Source organism: Lactuca sativa, chromosome 2 (assembly GCF_002870075.4).
Source record: "Lactuca sativa cultivar Salinas chromosome 2, Lsat_Salinas_v11, whole genome shotgun sequence".
NCBI classification, from domain to species: domain Eukaryota; kingdom Viridiplantae; phylum Streptophyta; class Magnoliopsida; order Asterales; family Asteraceae; genus Lactuca; species Lactuca sativa.
This window is the reverse complement of record NC_056624.2, coordinates 187,924,268-187,941,004: the sequence shown is the minus strand read 5'-3', so window position 1 is coordinate 187,941,004 and position 16,737 is coordinate 187,924,268.

The window sequence follows — 16,737 nt, the reverse complement described above, 5'->3', positions numbered from 1 at the left end:
CAATAACTAAAATATGTAATGTTCATTTTGTGTATAAGTGTTCGGCAAAAATAAATTTTAGCTTTTAAGGATGCAAATTTTATAAAAATCAAATCCAAAAGCTCCTAAAAGCTAGTTGAAGTAGCTTTGGATTAAGAGTTTTTGTTTAAAATAAAACTAGAAACTCTTACTGTCAAACAAGTTTTTTTTTCATTACTTTTCTTGTTAAACGTTAAATGTTTTGAAAAACTTCGTGCCAAACATGCAATATTGTAATTTGATGGATGCTAATCGGATGATAGTTTGATATTTATTATATAAATATAATTGTATGATAAATGGAATGGATTGGTAGAATTCGCATTGGATCAAAGAATGTAACTTACGATTTGACCGATCAATTTTGGATATGGACACAAGAGAAGCGAATATTCGTTCGGGGTTTCGTGTCCACAAGTCATGCCCACACACAAGTTCGGTGACTTTGGTCTATGCAATCCAAGATTTTGCAACTCCTTGCACACAAATAGATGTTAGAGCAAAACCATGCTTAGAAGTTTGTAAATTCATCACACATATAGCTTATAAATCCACTAAGAGTTTGCTCCTTCTCATATGTGGGGGTCATTCTCTCAGTTACTTTTATTTGCTAACTTTATTTCAAAATACTGATTTTTTTAACGTCAATATTTATTCACATATTATCTATTTTAAACACAATATATATCTTTTCGAAGTTCTCGCTGAGGAGAAGATAACCCAATAAAGTTAATAATATACACAACAATTAATTTTCCAATAAAGTTAATAATATATACAACAATTAATTTTCCAACAATTATAATGGTGTCTAAAATTTAATAAAAATACATAATTTTTACTTAATTTTCCAAAAATTATAATGGGATCATTGGATGTCTGATTCATGGGTCGCTTTTAATCAGATTCTCAATTTAGGGCATTGATATTTCCACCTACTTTTTTATTCATCTATTTGTAAAAGAAAATATTTTAACTTTTATACCTATTTGAAGAAAAAGAATAGTGATGATGGGTATAAAAAGTATAAAAAGTTTTTTTTTTAATGGATGGATAAAAACTAAATGGAGATATCACAATGCAACACAATAAATTAGCATTAAACATTTATTTGTAAAGGTAAATATTTGAAAAGATGTTATAAATTATGGACAAGGAGATTCGTACAAAAATAAAAATCTATCAAGTCGTTAGCTGGGCAAAACATGACATACACGTAATTAAAGCAATGGATGGGTTATGGGTTCATGCACATCATACGGTAAAAGCTCCAAAATGGCAAAATCGATGAGACAAACATGACAATGACATACAAGTAAAGAAAAAACACGAACAGATAGATCCACAACAAGTCAACAAAAGGCAGGTTTTAATTGATAGGAAGTTAAAAACACATAACACTATCCATTAATGATTGATCAAAACCTGATACGACAATGAAAATCAGTTGCGTAGCTTTAACTAGGCCCTAGGGATCCAGATAGATCTGAGATCAGCCAGTGTAGATATGGATATGGAGGACGAGGACGAGAATGGTGTAGATGGCGAAGAAGATGAGAGTGTGAACGGCGATAGCCTTGCCGTTGGTCCTCATGCTCCCGAACTCCAGCTGCTTGGCGTTTCCGGGTAACTGAAAAAGGAGTCCGGGTTGCAACAATATGAAGAGTACTACACCCACAAGTATTGGTCCCCAGTCTGCCATTAATTTCTTCAGACTCCAGATGATGTTGAATCAACGGAATTAGGGAAAGGGAAAAAGGGGGAAATTGAAGAAGACGTCGTGAGCTGGGTGTGAACAGGTTTAAAGTGAGCATGTAAAAGTGTGTGTGTGTACGTGTAAACGTGTGTGCACGTGGACGTCTTTTCCCACAAATGCAAAACAACGCTCTTTCGTTTCGTTTGCGAGTATTTGCGATTTTACTCGGGTACCAATATTAGCCAACAGTTTTGTGGTTATTTTACTAAAATTAATTAAAACTAATGTGATAAGTACAATAAGAATAATATAATATAATTTATAATTTGTAATTTAATATAACTTACAATACTGATTTTTAAATTATATTTTATAATACTACTTTTTCTATCTTATTAACGTCCCAAACTATAATATGTTAGTTTTTTGCTTTGTTAATTGTGAAAAAATATTCAGTTATAATAGTGAAGAGATATTGTATTTGAATGTTATAGAATATTAAAGTTCAGTACTATGATAAGAAAAAAATGTAACTAGTTATATCATTATCTAGTTCGTCCAAACCCTAAATTACAACCTCAAAACTACAACTATACGCCTTTGGGTTAACAATTTACGCAAACCAATACTATGTCGTTTATATAACATCCATTATCAGGGTTATAAACGAACAAAACGTTCGACGAACTATTCATGAACCATTCGACGGGAAGTTCTGTAATGTCTGGATCTTGAGGTACTTTATGTTTTCAATTTTTGGCATTTTAGGATTGCCACGACGTGGCGATGAAAATTGGAACGCGTGTTTCAATTAAGGCACCTCGGCATGGCAGTATATGGCAACGGCGTCACAGCTGGCTGATGGAAAATCCTATTTTTTTCCGGGTTTGTTGCATATTAAAAGGAATGAGGAGGCTAGGGTTTGCTCACCCTCAGCCTCCTAAAGATCTGAAGAAACCCTAATCCTCTTCCGTTATTGTTGAAGCTCTTTTTAGTGTTCTTGGAAGTTCTTAAAGGTAGAAGGAAGAAGAAGTGAGCTAAGATTCAGCAAGCAAGTCTCTATTCTTCGTCATAACATTCTTCTGGACCTTTGTAAGTGTCCAAGACTCAATTTTTAACATGTTAGGTTGCTAGATCGTGAGTTTTGTCCCTTAATCTTCATGTTCTTGTTAGTTGGAGTGGTGAGATCTAATAAAGTTTGCAAATTTATGAATTTATAGAACATTTGGTATGATTGTTGATTTGGATCTGAAGTATAGCTGAGTTTTTTAGCACACATGAGATTTTTATCAAAAACCCTTATTTTGACTCACTATGGCTTCAAGACATGCATGTTTATAAAGCACCAACTTTTATGTTAGTTTTGATGTTTGAAGCCCTTCTGGAGTTAATGGGCTAAGGAATTTTTGGAATAAGTGCTTAATGGATGAATCCATGTCTTATTTAGCATTTTTGGAACCTAGGCTTTGAGATTTTGACCTTTTTGGTGGTGTTAATGGATAAAGTTGAAAACTTTATTCTTTTATACCACGTTTCAAACCAGATCTGAGCTTTGGAGCTCTTGGAATCGAAGAAAACATCTTAATCCATTAAGTTGTTGGAAACCCAACGCCCACGGTGTGGCCTTAGGATGTCATGACGTTGCGACTGGGAAAAACCCGACTGTCTCAATGTATGAGGGACACCGTCTGACCATGGATGGCCACGACATGGCGGTTGACAAAAGTAAACGGTAATCGTTGACTTTGACCATTGACTTTTGACTTGAGTTGAATTTTTGTCAAATTCATGGTTTTGGAAGAAGAGCTAATGGCTTATCGACTAAGAGGTGAGTCTTCTCATTGTGCTTGTGGGTCGAAGGCACCAATGTCAGCCCACTAGATTGTGCTATGTAGGATTCTTGTTGTGTTGTCTTTGTGACTCCTGTATGATGTTTGGGTTGAAATAAACCCCATGGTTGGGCCCATAATTGTATGTTTGGGTTGAAATAAACCCCAAGGTTTGACCCATTATAGCCTGTCCTGGTTGAAACATACCACATGGTTGGGCCCATGATTGTCTGTTGGGTTAGAATATACCCCAGGGCTGGGTATTAATGATTTATAAAATGAAAAATTATATCACTGTATTTAGGATGTTACAATTTTGTTTATGTTCGTTTATTTAATAAATGAACATGAACACAAGTTCTTGTTCGTTTAGTTAAATGAATGAACATGAATGATGATCTCGTTCGTCCAATTATGTTCATGAACGTTCGTTTATGTTGTTCGTTTATATTTGTTTATGTTCGTTCATTTAAGTTTATTTTATGTTCATATATGTTCAGTTGTGTTTGATTACATTATTATATTATATGTTCGTTTGTTTTCATATACTTATTTTTTTATCTACATTTGTTTACGTTCGTTTAGCAGGTTCATGAACATAAACAAACGAACACGAACATTGTAATTTGTTAAATGAACGAACATTATCAAGAAAATGTGTTGGTTTATTCGTTCGTGTTTGTTCATTTGTTCAACTAACTTAAACGAACGGACATGAACAAGCCTTTATTCGTATTCATTATGTACGTTTACAACCCTATTCATTGTTATAAAAGCCACGTATAAGAGTATTGGGTGTAAGCAAAATGTTATAACATCGTTTTGGTGTCACCTCACATGCCATTCAATTGAGAAAATGATCACAATGTTATAACACCCACTAATTTCTATGTCATCATTTTTTGCGAGTTTTTTTTTAATTATCAAACCAAATATATTTTTATAAAACATAATATTATAAAAAAAAACATAACATTTAAAAACAAAAAACATTTAAAAACAAAAAAAAAACATTTAAAAACAAAAAAAAAACATAACATTTAAATTAATCCTAACATAACCATAGTCCTGATTGCCCAAATAAGTTTTCCTAATCTGCTCTTGCATCGCTTGTAGTATTGCGAGATCTCGAGGCGACAAACTCTCATCGCTAGCCAAAAAATTGATAATTGATTTGTCATTTGTTCTTACTCTCTTTGCTCCTTCTCCTTATGCGCTTGCCTTTTAAGGAACTCCATGTGCCGATGTTTCTACTTATTTTTTTTCTTTTTGTATTAAATTGTACTCATCGAACTTTGCTTTCATTTCCACCATGTCTCTTGCTTTCATATGAAGTTCCTCCGCATGTTTTACAAGGCACCTCGCTTTGTCGTGTCCTGCCAGTCGTCATGGCGAGGAGATATCCTCAATGTCATCTAGAATGTCATCAGTGTCCGCGTTGATGTCAATGTGAGTCTGTGCGTCTGAAACATCGAACGAAATTGCATTGTGAGACCTCTTCGATTGAACTTCCGATGATGTAGGAGTTTTAATCCATTTTGTATCTACTCACACCAACTATCATGCTTTTTCAAACTCAAACACGTGTCCCATCTCAACCTGATATTATTCTTTTGTGGATTTGAACAAATCAAAGTCGTTGGTTCTGCATTGCTATTGCGACTGGAGCCTATTGTATAAACCATTGATTTTTGTGCACCACTTGCTTATTTGACTCCATTTGCTACTAAGCATATCACAATTGCATTATGGTTTTTTCCTTAAAGATATTGTGGAATTTTTCGAACACCGTCTCCCAATAAACACCTTTCTTGTAACGCCTAGGATTTCGCACTAAGTACACCCAAAAAAAATTCAATTATCATTTTAAAGTTTACAATAGTTTTGGTGTACATTAGTACTCTGAAATACAAGTAGTGTAACATCCCGACTCCCAGGTATGAATTTCAATAATTTTTATACATCACTTATGACCTACTAGACGAGTTTGAGGCACAACTCGTCGTGTAGAAACTGATCAGGCCGCGTGGTTTATGGAACCTACTCGACGAGTTGGAGGACCCCAACTCAATGAGTTGAGGTCGTGCATGAAAACCCTAATTTTTAGGGTTTGCACCATATTTAAATGACCTTAAGTCCCCTCACCAGCCTCCCTTACCACATCATTATCCATAGAAACCCTAGCTCGAGCCTTATACCTTCTTGTGTGTGAGAGAGAGCCTTGGAGAGTGATTTTGGTGTGGTTGTGAATGAACTTGGAGCTTGAAGAGTTTGGAGTGAAGGAAGAAGTTGTAGATCCGACGTTTACTCTATGTTAGGAACCATTTGGAGGTAAAAAGGCTTTACCTTGGCTTTCTATTTCTTAGATCTTCTTCTATGAAAGTTTAGTGTCTTTTAGCACATTTTGGATCCACTTTTGGAAGATTAGCATGATTCGAAGTTGTAACTCCAGATCTGGACACCTCTAGGCCCCTTAGGTCTAAAGATACAAGCTTTATCAAGCTTTGGCCATCCTCCATACCCTAAACCTCTTGTTAATATTAGTTTTAGTGTTTCAATCCCTTTGAAGCCTTGCATGCGCGTAAAGTTGGCAACTTTACGTGGTATCTCAGTCCTAAGAGGCTAGATCTATAGTTCGGGGCCTTGGATTCTACAGGAAATGGCTGAACACGTTAAGACAGGAGGAACTCGATGAGTTTCTTAGCCAACTCGACGAGTTGGATAGGGTTTACCCACCTTTCTGGATACTAAGTGAACTAGGCGAGTGGATGAGATGACTCGGCGAGTTGATTAGGGTTTTCCCGGTCTTTTGAACACTGAAGAACTCGATGAGTTACTTAGGTAACTCAGCGAGTTGTCTTGATTTTTTCACAACCTTTTAAGATATGAAGGAACTCGACGAGTTGGGTCAACATGGATTGTTGACCTTGACCGTTAACTTTGACTTTGGCCATTGTTGACCAATTTTGATTTCTAAGGGTATTTTAGTTATTTGGGATTCTAATGGAATCAGTCATATGGTGGTTACAAATAGTTGAGTTTGGAGCTATGAGTTGGGATTCAATTTATTGGTTCAACACTACTTGTGAGGTGAGTTTTCCTCACTATACTAACAGGGTCGAAGGCACCAATGTCGGTCATTTTTGGATTGTTATCCTCGTTATCGCATGATGATATGTTTAGTGATCTATTAGATATGTATCTTGATATATAGGATGATGTTATGTTTAGTGACATGTTAGATTGATATTCTGGTATATAGGATGATGTTATGATTAGTGATCTGTTAGATCTGTCTGACTGTTTGTACATGCTAGCTAGCTTTTGATATATATATATATATATATATATATATATATATATATATATATATATATATATGTTGATTGTATGTTTGGGGGTGGGTTGAGGATGGTCCTACTTTGTGCTCTAGACCAACATACCCAGGGTGGCCCGGATAGACTGAAGGCCCAATGGGGCGTACCAGTCAGGCCGAAGGCCTAGGAAATGGTCCAGACATGCTGAAGGCCCGGTAGGGCGGACCAGACATGCTGAAGGTTCTGAGAGTGAGCCAGACAGACTGAAGGCCCGGTGAGGGCGGTCCAATCATATTGCAGACTCTATATGCATGTTGTTTGTTATGACATTGTTCTGTTTTGTATGGCGTTGGTATTTTGGGGGAACTCACTACGCTTCAGGCTTATAGTTTTGGATTTTGTTTCAGGTACTTCTGGTGATTGCGAGAAGGCGAATACACGATAGTGCACCTCCTCACATTTTATGATTTTGATTTTTGGGATTTTCTGATATAAAACTATTTTGAAATCATTTTGTAATAAATAATGGTTGTTGGATGCTTGAAAAAGTTTTAAATTTTTATGAATTTTATGGATGTTACAAGTAGTTACCACAAGGATTGTACTGGCCTCAAGTATAGGATCGAGCCGAGCATCACAAATATAAACCTACAAAACAAATCATCATAAGAACATAAGCCTCACGGCTTAGTGAATAACAACTACGAAAACATAATCATATAAATCACATTATATCTTATTTTTCACTTGGGTAATATTTAATTTATGTTATTAAGGGTGTTATCATAACCAACATCTATGTGATAATCTAATTCTCATTCAGAGTCTATTCCCCAATTAATAATCTATCTTCCTATCATTAATCTATTTTTCAATCGTGATCATTCTCCCAATTAATGATCTCTTCCTTTCTTTCTTTATTTCTTTCTCTCTATCTCACTCCCTCTCTCTCTCTCGTTCTCTCTCTCTACTTTTCTCTTTCTCTTTTCTCTCTCTCTCTCTCTCTCTCTCTCTCAATTCACAATTAATCTATCAATGTCCCTCATTATCATAATTTATCTTTCTCAATATTAATAAATTTCTCTATTAAGATCTATCTCTTCCAATGGGAATTAATCTCTCTATCCTAATCTATCACTTGATCATGAATAATCCATCAATCATGACCTATTTGTTATTTATAATTAACCTATCAATTATAACGTATTTTTCAATAATATTCTAACTCATAGAATTGAATAATTTTTGAACAAAATTAATATATTTAAAATCTCTGTACAATTCATATATCGCATATCATAAATATCATAATTATCGCATATATCACAAATCTAACAACTAATCATAAAAATCTATCTTTAATCTATATCTCAATTATAATATATATCTCATCAATCAAAATCAATCTCTCTATCAAATATTTATCTTTCAGAATAATCGATTCCTCCAATATCAGTTAATTTCTCTTTAACAATAATCATATAAATCGTGTAATGTATAATACAAATAGTACATTAATGGGTGTTAGAGTAGTGTTACTCACATAACTAGTTAGCTGACTAATTCCAGTATCGGATTCAATCCTATGTTGCCTATTAGCTCGTCATGTGGTAGCACTTAATCATTAAATAACAAGTTTCTCAAAACTTGTCATAAATCACTACTAGCTATCCTCAAGGACTTCTTGTCACCAAACTAATTAAAAATCTCATAATATTAACATAATAGGATTAACCCGTAAGCCATTAGTTAAATCTCTCATAACAAGTATTTCACAAATATTAGGGTTTATAAACTTTATAGTCTTAACTAAATCTTTAATCATAATATTTACTCGTAAAACTTACCAACAGGTCCGTAATAGCACCATATTACGGATAACCATAACATATACTCGGGGTCTATCAGATCTTAATAATAATCATATATAACGATTTCATAATAACAATATGAACGGGGTAAAAGATACCTCCGCGAGCCTCATATCTCCCATATATCAACATACTACTTTGGTATGACATCCCATAACCGAATCCATGCATCACCTTGATCAAACGCGTATAAAACTCTCCCAAATGGCTCAAAACACTCATTTTTATACTCAGGGATGTCTCACATCATGAGCATGATAATCACACATTGTGAGATGGATCTAGACCCGGTTCTGCCACATGTTGCACTCTCTTGTCGCATGTCTCAATGACTCAAGTATTTTCACATCATGAGGAATCATCCCTCACATCGTGAGGGTCAAATTGTCTTGTCATGACATTATAACCTCACATCGTGATGGTCAAAATTTGATCATTGACTTGACTTTCGTTGACTTTCTCAAAATAGCAATGTACTTTTATCTAAACTTCAAACGGCCATAACTTTCTCATACGAACTCTGTTTTCGACGATCTTTATATCCACGAATTCCTCTCAACATGCTCTACAAAATTCCTCAATTATCTTATGCTAAATATCATTTCCTAATTTAAAATAATTTTATGCTCTATTTCTCCTACTCGCCTCATATCATTTTATATCTTCTAAAATGATATTTGGTAACGAAAGACATGTATTACAATTCTTCACACCGTTTACGAGTAGTTCCAAATCTAATCAAAGTGAATATATTGTTTAAACATTAGAGTAAATATTAAAATTGCCAATGCGGAAAACTCTGGTGGATGCAGTGCAGTGACGTCGGACCCTTCCCTTTCATACCGGAAGTACCTGAAACCATAAACATAAAATCGTAAGCACAAAGATTAGTGAGTTACCTAAAATACCAAATACCATACATACAATAGAGATTGTTATGTGCCAACCATAGTCTTGCCATTATGTCACGAGTCGTATCATGGTCTTCACTTGCCAGTCCGAGGGCCAAAACCCTAGGTCTTACAGACAAGTGCCAAGAGCCACCTCCTGGTCTTCCATGCAAGTATCACAGAGACAACTAGTATTTTACATATAATTTCCAAGTTCCATACTATGTGTTGGATTAATGTCTAAGTCCATAACTATAATTGGTAAGACTTGACCCGACTCGGCATGGTCCATTTGGGTTGCATGGCATCATGCATTTGGATAGACTATAATGAGAGAAATAACACTTAAGGTTGGTTAATATATTATAAGTTCTAATATATTAATAAGATTATTTAATTAGTATTGATCAAGAATTAATCTAGGATTAATTAAGTGATCAAAATAAGACTAATTAAATATATGGGTTGATTGTGTAAATCATCCATACTTATATAGTGGGCTAATGCTCCATGGATTGTAGAGTTGGGCTAAAACCCATAAGATGCTCCATGGTGTATTTGAACCCATGGATCCAAGGAAATGGAAAGCCATGACAATTAGGGTTGACCCTAATTGTGACATTATATAAAGATCTTATTCTTGGGAAAAATCGGCCACTATGAGTGATAGAAAGGGCTAGCCGATTTTATGAAGTGTTCCAATTTCTCTCAAGTCATTCCATGTGTATTTGGTGTTGTGTGAACCATTTGAGGTGTCACACTTGGGGCACTAGGTACTCAAGCTTCATGAAGATATTCTACATCAAAGAGGTATGTAATTCTAACTTAATATATTCATATGAATCAATGTTATTATGCTAGTTAGGATGAATACCTTGGAAAGTTCATATTTGCATGTATAATAGAGAAAACATTGATCCAAGGTATTTAGGGTTGCATGTACACTTAGGAGTGTTAGAATGCTCAAAACTCAACACAATGGTCTTACATACAATTTAATGGGAGCCATGTCCAGGTCTTTCATGCAAATGTTAGGGGTCACCGCACTGTCTTCCTATATAACATAAACTAGTAGGCTGACATTGGTGCCTTCGACCCCTGAGTACAGTGAGGAGACTCACCTGAATCACAAAGCCGACTAACACTCAGCTCCAAACCATGCCGACTACAACTAACAACTCTCTAGCCAAATGATCAGTGCTAAATACTTCCTAACAATCCACACAAGGCAAACCCTAAATCTACCTTCTAAAATAGAGATTGACACAAATTCAATCCAAGCCAAAAGTCAACGGTCAAAGTCAAAGTAAACAACCCAATATGTCAATTATTCAGCCTCACGTCGTGACCAACCCTTGGTCACATTGTGAGAGCTCACTCGACCCGATTCTAACTCATCTCGACTCAACCTAGCCAACTCGGTCAAGAAATATCACTTGAGTTGACCTCACGACGTGAGCAACCTTCTCTCACGTCGTGAGCCTCAAAATCTTGACAGAAACGAGATCATTCAACCCTTAGGTTGTGAGACCCTATGTCTTACATCGTGAGCACAGTCTGAAGCCAAAAATCCAACAATTTAAGTCCTTAATCCATTAAGCCTTTTACCCTAACTTTCCAGAAGGCCTTATAACTCCATAATACACTTAAAACTCGATGTTTTATGGGCATGTATGTCCAATACATGTCTAGCTCTCATTTGGGACCAACATTGAAGAGAAGATCATCCAATTTTCCTGCAAGGTTCCAAACCCCAAACATTCACTAGATCTGAACTTCATGGCACTCTAAAGACCTTTATAACCTATAAAGTTGCCAAATTTATGGGTTCCATTCATTCAAACTTGCTCAACCAGGGAGAAAAGTGGTAAAAACACTTAGATCTAGCCACAATCAACAATAATGGTGGAAGCTTTGACACTTACAATGGTCCAGAAGCAATGTGAGGCGATGATGATGATGATTCCTTGCAAGCATCTTCCAAAGATGACCTTCTTATTTTTCCTCTCTTCTTCTCCGAACTAAGAAATACTCCAAAATGGCCAAGAACCAAGCAAGAGATAAAGGTTAGGATTTTCTGAGGTGAAAAAGGGTTTGGAAGATGATAAGGATCCCTAAAATGGGTTTAAATGTGCTTAAATACGAAGGAAACCCTAAAAGATCATGGGATTTGGATTCATCAGTTCTCACACCGTGAGCCTTTATGTCTCCTGTTATGAGACTAGTCCTGAAAAAAAGTTCCATATAAACCCATCTCATGTCGCGAGCCTCTATGTCTCACATCATGAGGCTCCTTTTCTTCTAAAATCCAACTTTTTGACTCCTTGAAACCCTAATTCGATTCATTCAAGAAAATAGGTGTTACACATGACTTCAAAATACAACCAAACTTCATACCCAAGCCACAAACTACACCAAATTTCCTAGAGATTTATAAAGTTACAAACTTTATGAGATTATGGGACAAAGCTCAAGATCTAAAAACCTAAAATGATAAAAAAAAAAAAAAATCGAGTATAGGATACCTATAAAGGTCCAGAAGAGTGCCAAGATGAAGAATGGAAACTTTTTTGTTGGATCTTAGCTCATTACTTCCTCCTTCTTCCTTCAATAGCTTCCAAGAACACCAAAAAGAGCTTCAACAACGGAGGAAAGAGATTAGGGTTTCTTTAACGCTTGAGGAGGTTGATGACGAGCTAAACCTAGTAATTAAGGTATTATAAAAGTCATAATAGTTTTTTTTCTCAACAAAAGTCAATTAGAAATACTTTTAGTAAAAGTATTAAGCTAAGAGGAGTGGTGTCGGAGATGCCAACCTCAACCTCAACTACAACAAGGTTTTTCCGAGGTAGATGTAACGTTCGGGATTTATAAGCCACTTGAGAGCATTTTAGTGTTGTTTTGGTGTTTTGGAAGAGAAAGAAGTTTGAAGAAAGAGCAAGAATTTAAAGAGAGATTGTAGATCCAGGAGATTAGCACCATTTCTGACTCATTTCAATCGGGGAGTCATCGGAGCAGCTGTTAGAGATTCCTTTTCGTGATATTCGACACTCAGATTTATGAGGTGGGTTACCTTCCAGTAGGAGTGGGTCGAAGGCACCAATGTCGGCCTACTAGTATTGATTATAGTTGAGATAATTGTCTTTGTGATAATTGTCTGGTATGCCACTATCTATTATGCTTTATATGCTAGTATGTTGTATTATCATTTGGTAGTGGTAGGGGTGAAATAGTACCCGGTTACCGGTTGAAGGAGATCGAAGGGGAAGCCAACACCCAGATATGCTAGGCAGTATATGATATATATGTATATGCTAGGGTATTATATGGTAGCAGTAGTGGGTGAAATAGTTCCCGGTTACCGGTTGAAAGAGACCGAAGGGGTAGACCAACACCCAAATATGCTAGGCAGTTACCGGTTGAAAGAAACCGAAGGGGAGTCCAACACCCAAATATGCTAGGCAGTTACCGGTTGAAAGAGACCGAAGGGGAGGCCAACACCCAGATATGCTAGGCGTTATGTGATTATTTGGTAGGTGATATGATGGGGTAACTCACTAAGCTTCATGTTTACGATTTACAGTTTTGGTTTCAGGTACCTCTTCTTCGAAGGGAAAGGAGCCGACATGATTACAACGCATCGTACACTCGATTTTCCGCACATGAGAGTCTTGGGATTTGTACTCTAACATTATTTTCCTATGATATGTTTTTGAGAGATACTGGCATATGGTTTTTCATGATATGAGATAACATTGATGGCATTTTCAGTAATCTGTTTTATGAATCTTTAAATTCAAATTGAAATTTTTGGTCTTGAATGTTAGGATTTTACAGTAGAAATAAGAGAAGAAGAAGAGGAAGAGTAGGGAAGAAAAGAGAATAAGAGAAAAAGAACTACATGATGGGAGAGGAGATGAATGAGAGAAATTCGAAAAGGAGCTACCGAGTTGGGGATGACACATCGACATGTCGAGTTGGCAAGGCAGTGTGCACCAAGCCAGGTCACCTCTGTCGAGCCCCTTTACAAGGCCACCGTAGGCAACCTTTGGAAATATATAACATGAGTTGGTTCAATGAAGAACATTTTTAAACCATAGATATAAAGAAGCAATCTCACGTGTTAAAGATAAAATGATCAAGAGCAAAAAAACATAGGTTGTATATTTAGAGGTTGGATGCGCATGCACAGGGTCATAAAAAAATAACTCGTTTTTTTTAATGATTATGATATATTTATTATCGAAAAAAATGAATATACCAAAAATTTTAAGTTTTTATCATCCTTCCATAAATATTAGTATTGATATATTAAAATATGTTTTAGAAAAAAATATCACATCGTTTTGTTGTTTTTTTCACTATTTACATTTATATTTGTAATTTTATACTATTCAAAGATGAGCGAGAATTTTGAAGAAAAGCAACATCTTTTAAAAGGTACTAAAATTTATAAATTTTGACATATTTGTTTTATTTTTTTCCGATAGAAAATAAACCTAAATGTAAAAGAAAACAACAAAACGATTGGTTTTTTTTGGAAAAAATTCATATATATATATATATATATATATATATATATATATATATATATAAAAGTGATGAATTTTGGTTACTTTCAAATTTCAATAAAATATTAACCATAAAATAAAATAAAATAAAATTGTTAATATGATGCATGCACGTCAGAAGTAAGTTATAAAAACGTATGGATATGATTGGTTGTTTTGTTTTAAGGTTTAAAAAGATTACACATTGAACTTTTACTTATATAACATTAGGAAATATTTTAAATTAACTATTTTATTTTAGCATAAACTAACTATCTAGACATCTAATTAAAGACATCAAAGGACTTTCACTCCATCTGTAAAAGGTGTTCTTTTTTTGAAGACCGAGAGTTTAAGTTTTGTTTGGGCGTTAAATGGAATTTGGAGTATTTTAAATTGACGGTATAAAAAAATCTTAGGAAAAACTTCCATGATGCGTTTGAACTTTATAAATTTTATTGAATTATCACATTTTTTATTTTTTTTTCATATATCTTTACCATTTCTTTTACAATACATTAAACTTTACAAACTATAATGTAACATATTAACAAATTATATTTATTTGTTTATTATTATATATTTTTGTCTGAAGTAACATAGTAGTATTTTGGATTTTTCGGATTAAAAAAAAACCTAATTAAAAACATCTATAATATAATGCAATGAACTTTATAAAATTAAATGAATTATCACATTCTTATTTATTTTTGCATATAACTTCACTATTTTCTCTACAAAAATTTACAAAAATATAATGAAAAATATTAAAAAGTTATACTCATTTGTTTATTAAATTATATTTTTTGTTTCATATTTTTCTTATTGAACATTCAATAAATATTGAATTTACAAGAGAACTAGAAACTTGGATATACGGGCATAAACATAGTTGTAAATAGCTTAAGTAAACGAAATTACAATTTATCCGGCAAGTCTTTATTTGTTGAAAAGTATTGATGATATTGACATTAGGAACTTGTAAAAACACAATTTTCACAACAAAATTGACCAAACAATCCTTTAAAATGTGTCATGCACCTCGTAATGTTTTTAGAGCAACTGAAACATCAAAACTACTTTCTTAGTTAATACTCCAGTTTTCAAGAAAAAAATGTTTTTAAAATGTCTCATGCACCTCGTATTGTCGTCTCAAGAAAAAAAGAAAAAAAAAAAAAAGGTGTTTCATTACATATCAGAATTTATGTATTCTTTTATAGACCCAATTTCAATTTCAAAGTCAGCCATGTGAATTTTGATGACTCACAAGAAAATATACAACTTTTCTGACCGACGTGAAAATCTCACTATCGTTGATATCGTAAGTGACCTCAGGGTTGGTGATTGTATAACTGAATGACTCAATGGTTAAATTTAGAAGTTGGAACTTGGAAGAGATAATTCGTGAATATATAATTACCGATATTAAGGATTTTGCTCTAAAGGAGCATTATAGGTCATTAAATAACATCCAATTTTTGAAAGAGAATATGACTTGTGAAGGTAATTAACTTTTAAATTTATTCACATCAGGGTAACTATTTTTTTTTTATATATTTAGGTAACGAACATTTTAAAAGTGTTTACATATAACCATTATGACCTGCTGTAGCAGGTTATATCCGTTCATAATTGTTATATGTGAACACTTTCAATAAGTTTGTTATCTAAATGTGAACAAAACGAAAAGTAAGAGTAAATTGCAAGAGTGATCTCTATGGTTTGGGGGAATTTGTATGTTTGGTCTCTAACTTATTTTTTTAACTCGGATGGTCCCTACTGTTATTTTTGTTGCGCGTTTGGTCATTGTCTTACCTAAAAAGACTACTATATCTTTATTAATTTATTTTATTATTATTTTTTTTTTATTTATACATTTATTTTTTTATATATTTAAAAAAATAATAGGCTCCACATATTTGTATCGCCTCATCCTAAACCCAAAACCATATTTGAGAAATTTAATCTGGATCCCACCGGTCACTATCTCATATTTCATCTTCCTCAACTTCTATTCCATTTCCATCTTTAATGATATCGACGTCTACACAATCCCTTCTTTTTTTTTGGTACTTTAACTCCGATGAACCAACACCACAACCTACTACCTCTTCATCGAATTTTCAACCACCACAATTCAATGCATCACAACTTCTATTTCGTTTCCATCTTTTATGGTATTAGTTCGCCGGAGTTGAATGATCAAAAAAATAAGGGATTGTAAAGACGGCGATGTCACTAAAGATGGAAAGAAAATAGAAGTTGAGAAGGATGAAAGATGAGATGGTGACCGGTGAGACCCAGATTAAATTTCTCAAATGTGATTTCAGGTTTAGACATATATATGGGGTTTATTAATTTTTTTAAATATATAAAAAAAATAAATACATAAATTAATTAATTAAAAAATAAATTAATAAGGACACAATAGTTTTTTTAGGTAAGACAAGGACCAAACATGCAACAAAAATAAACAGTTGACCTTCCGAGTTAAAAAAATAAGTTAATGACCAAAAATATAAATTCCCCCAAACCATAGAGACCATTCATGTAATTTACTCTTTCT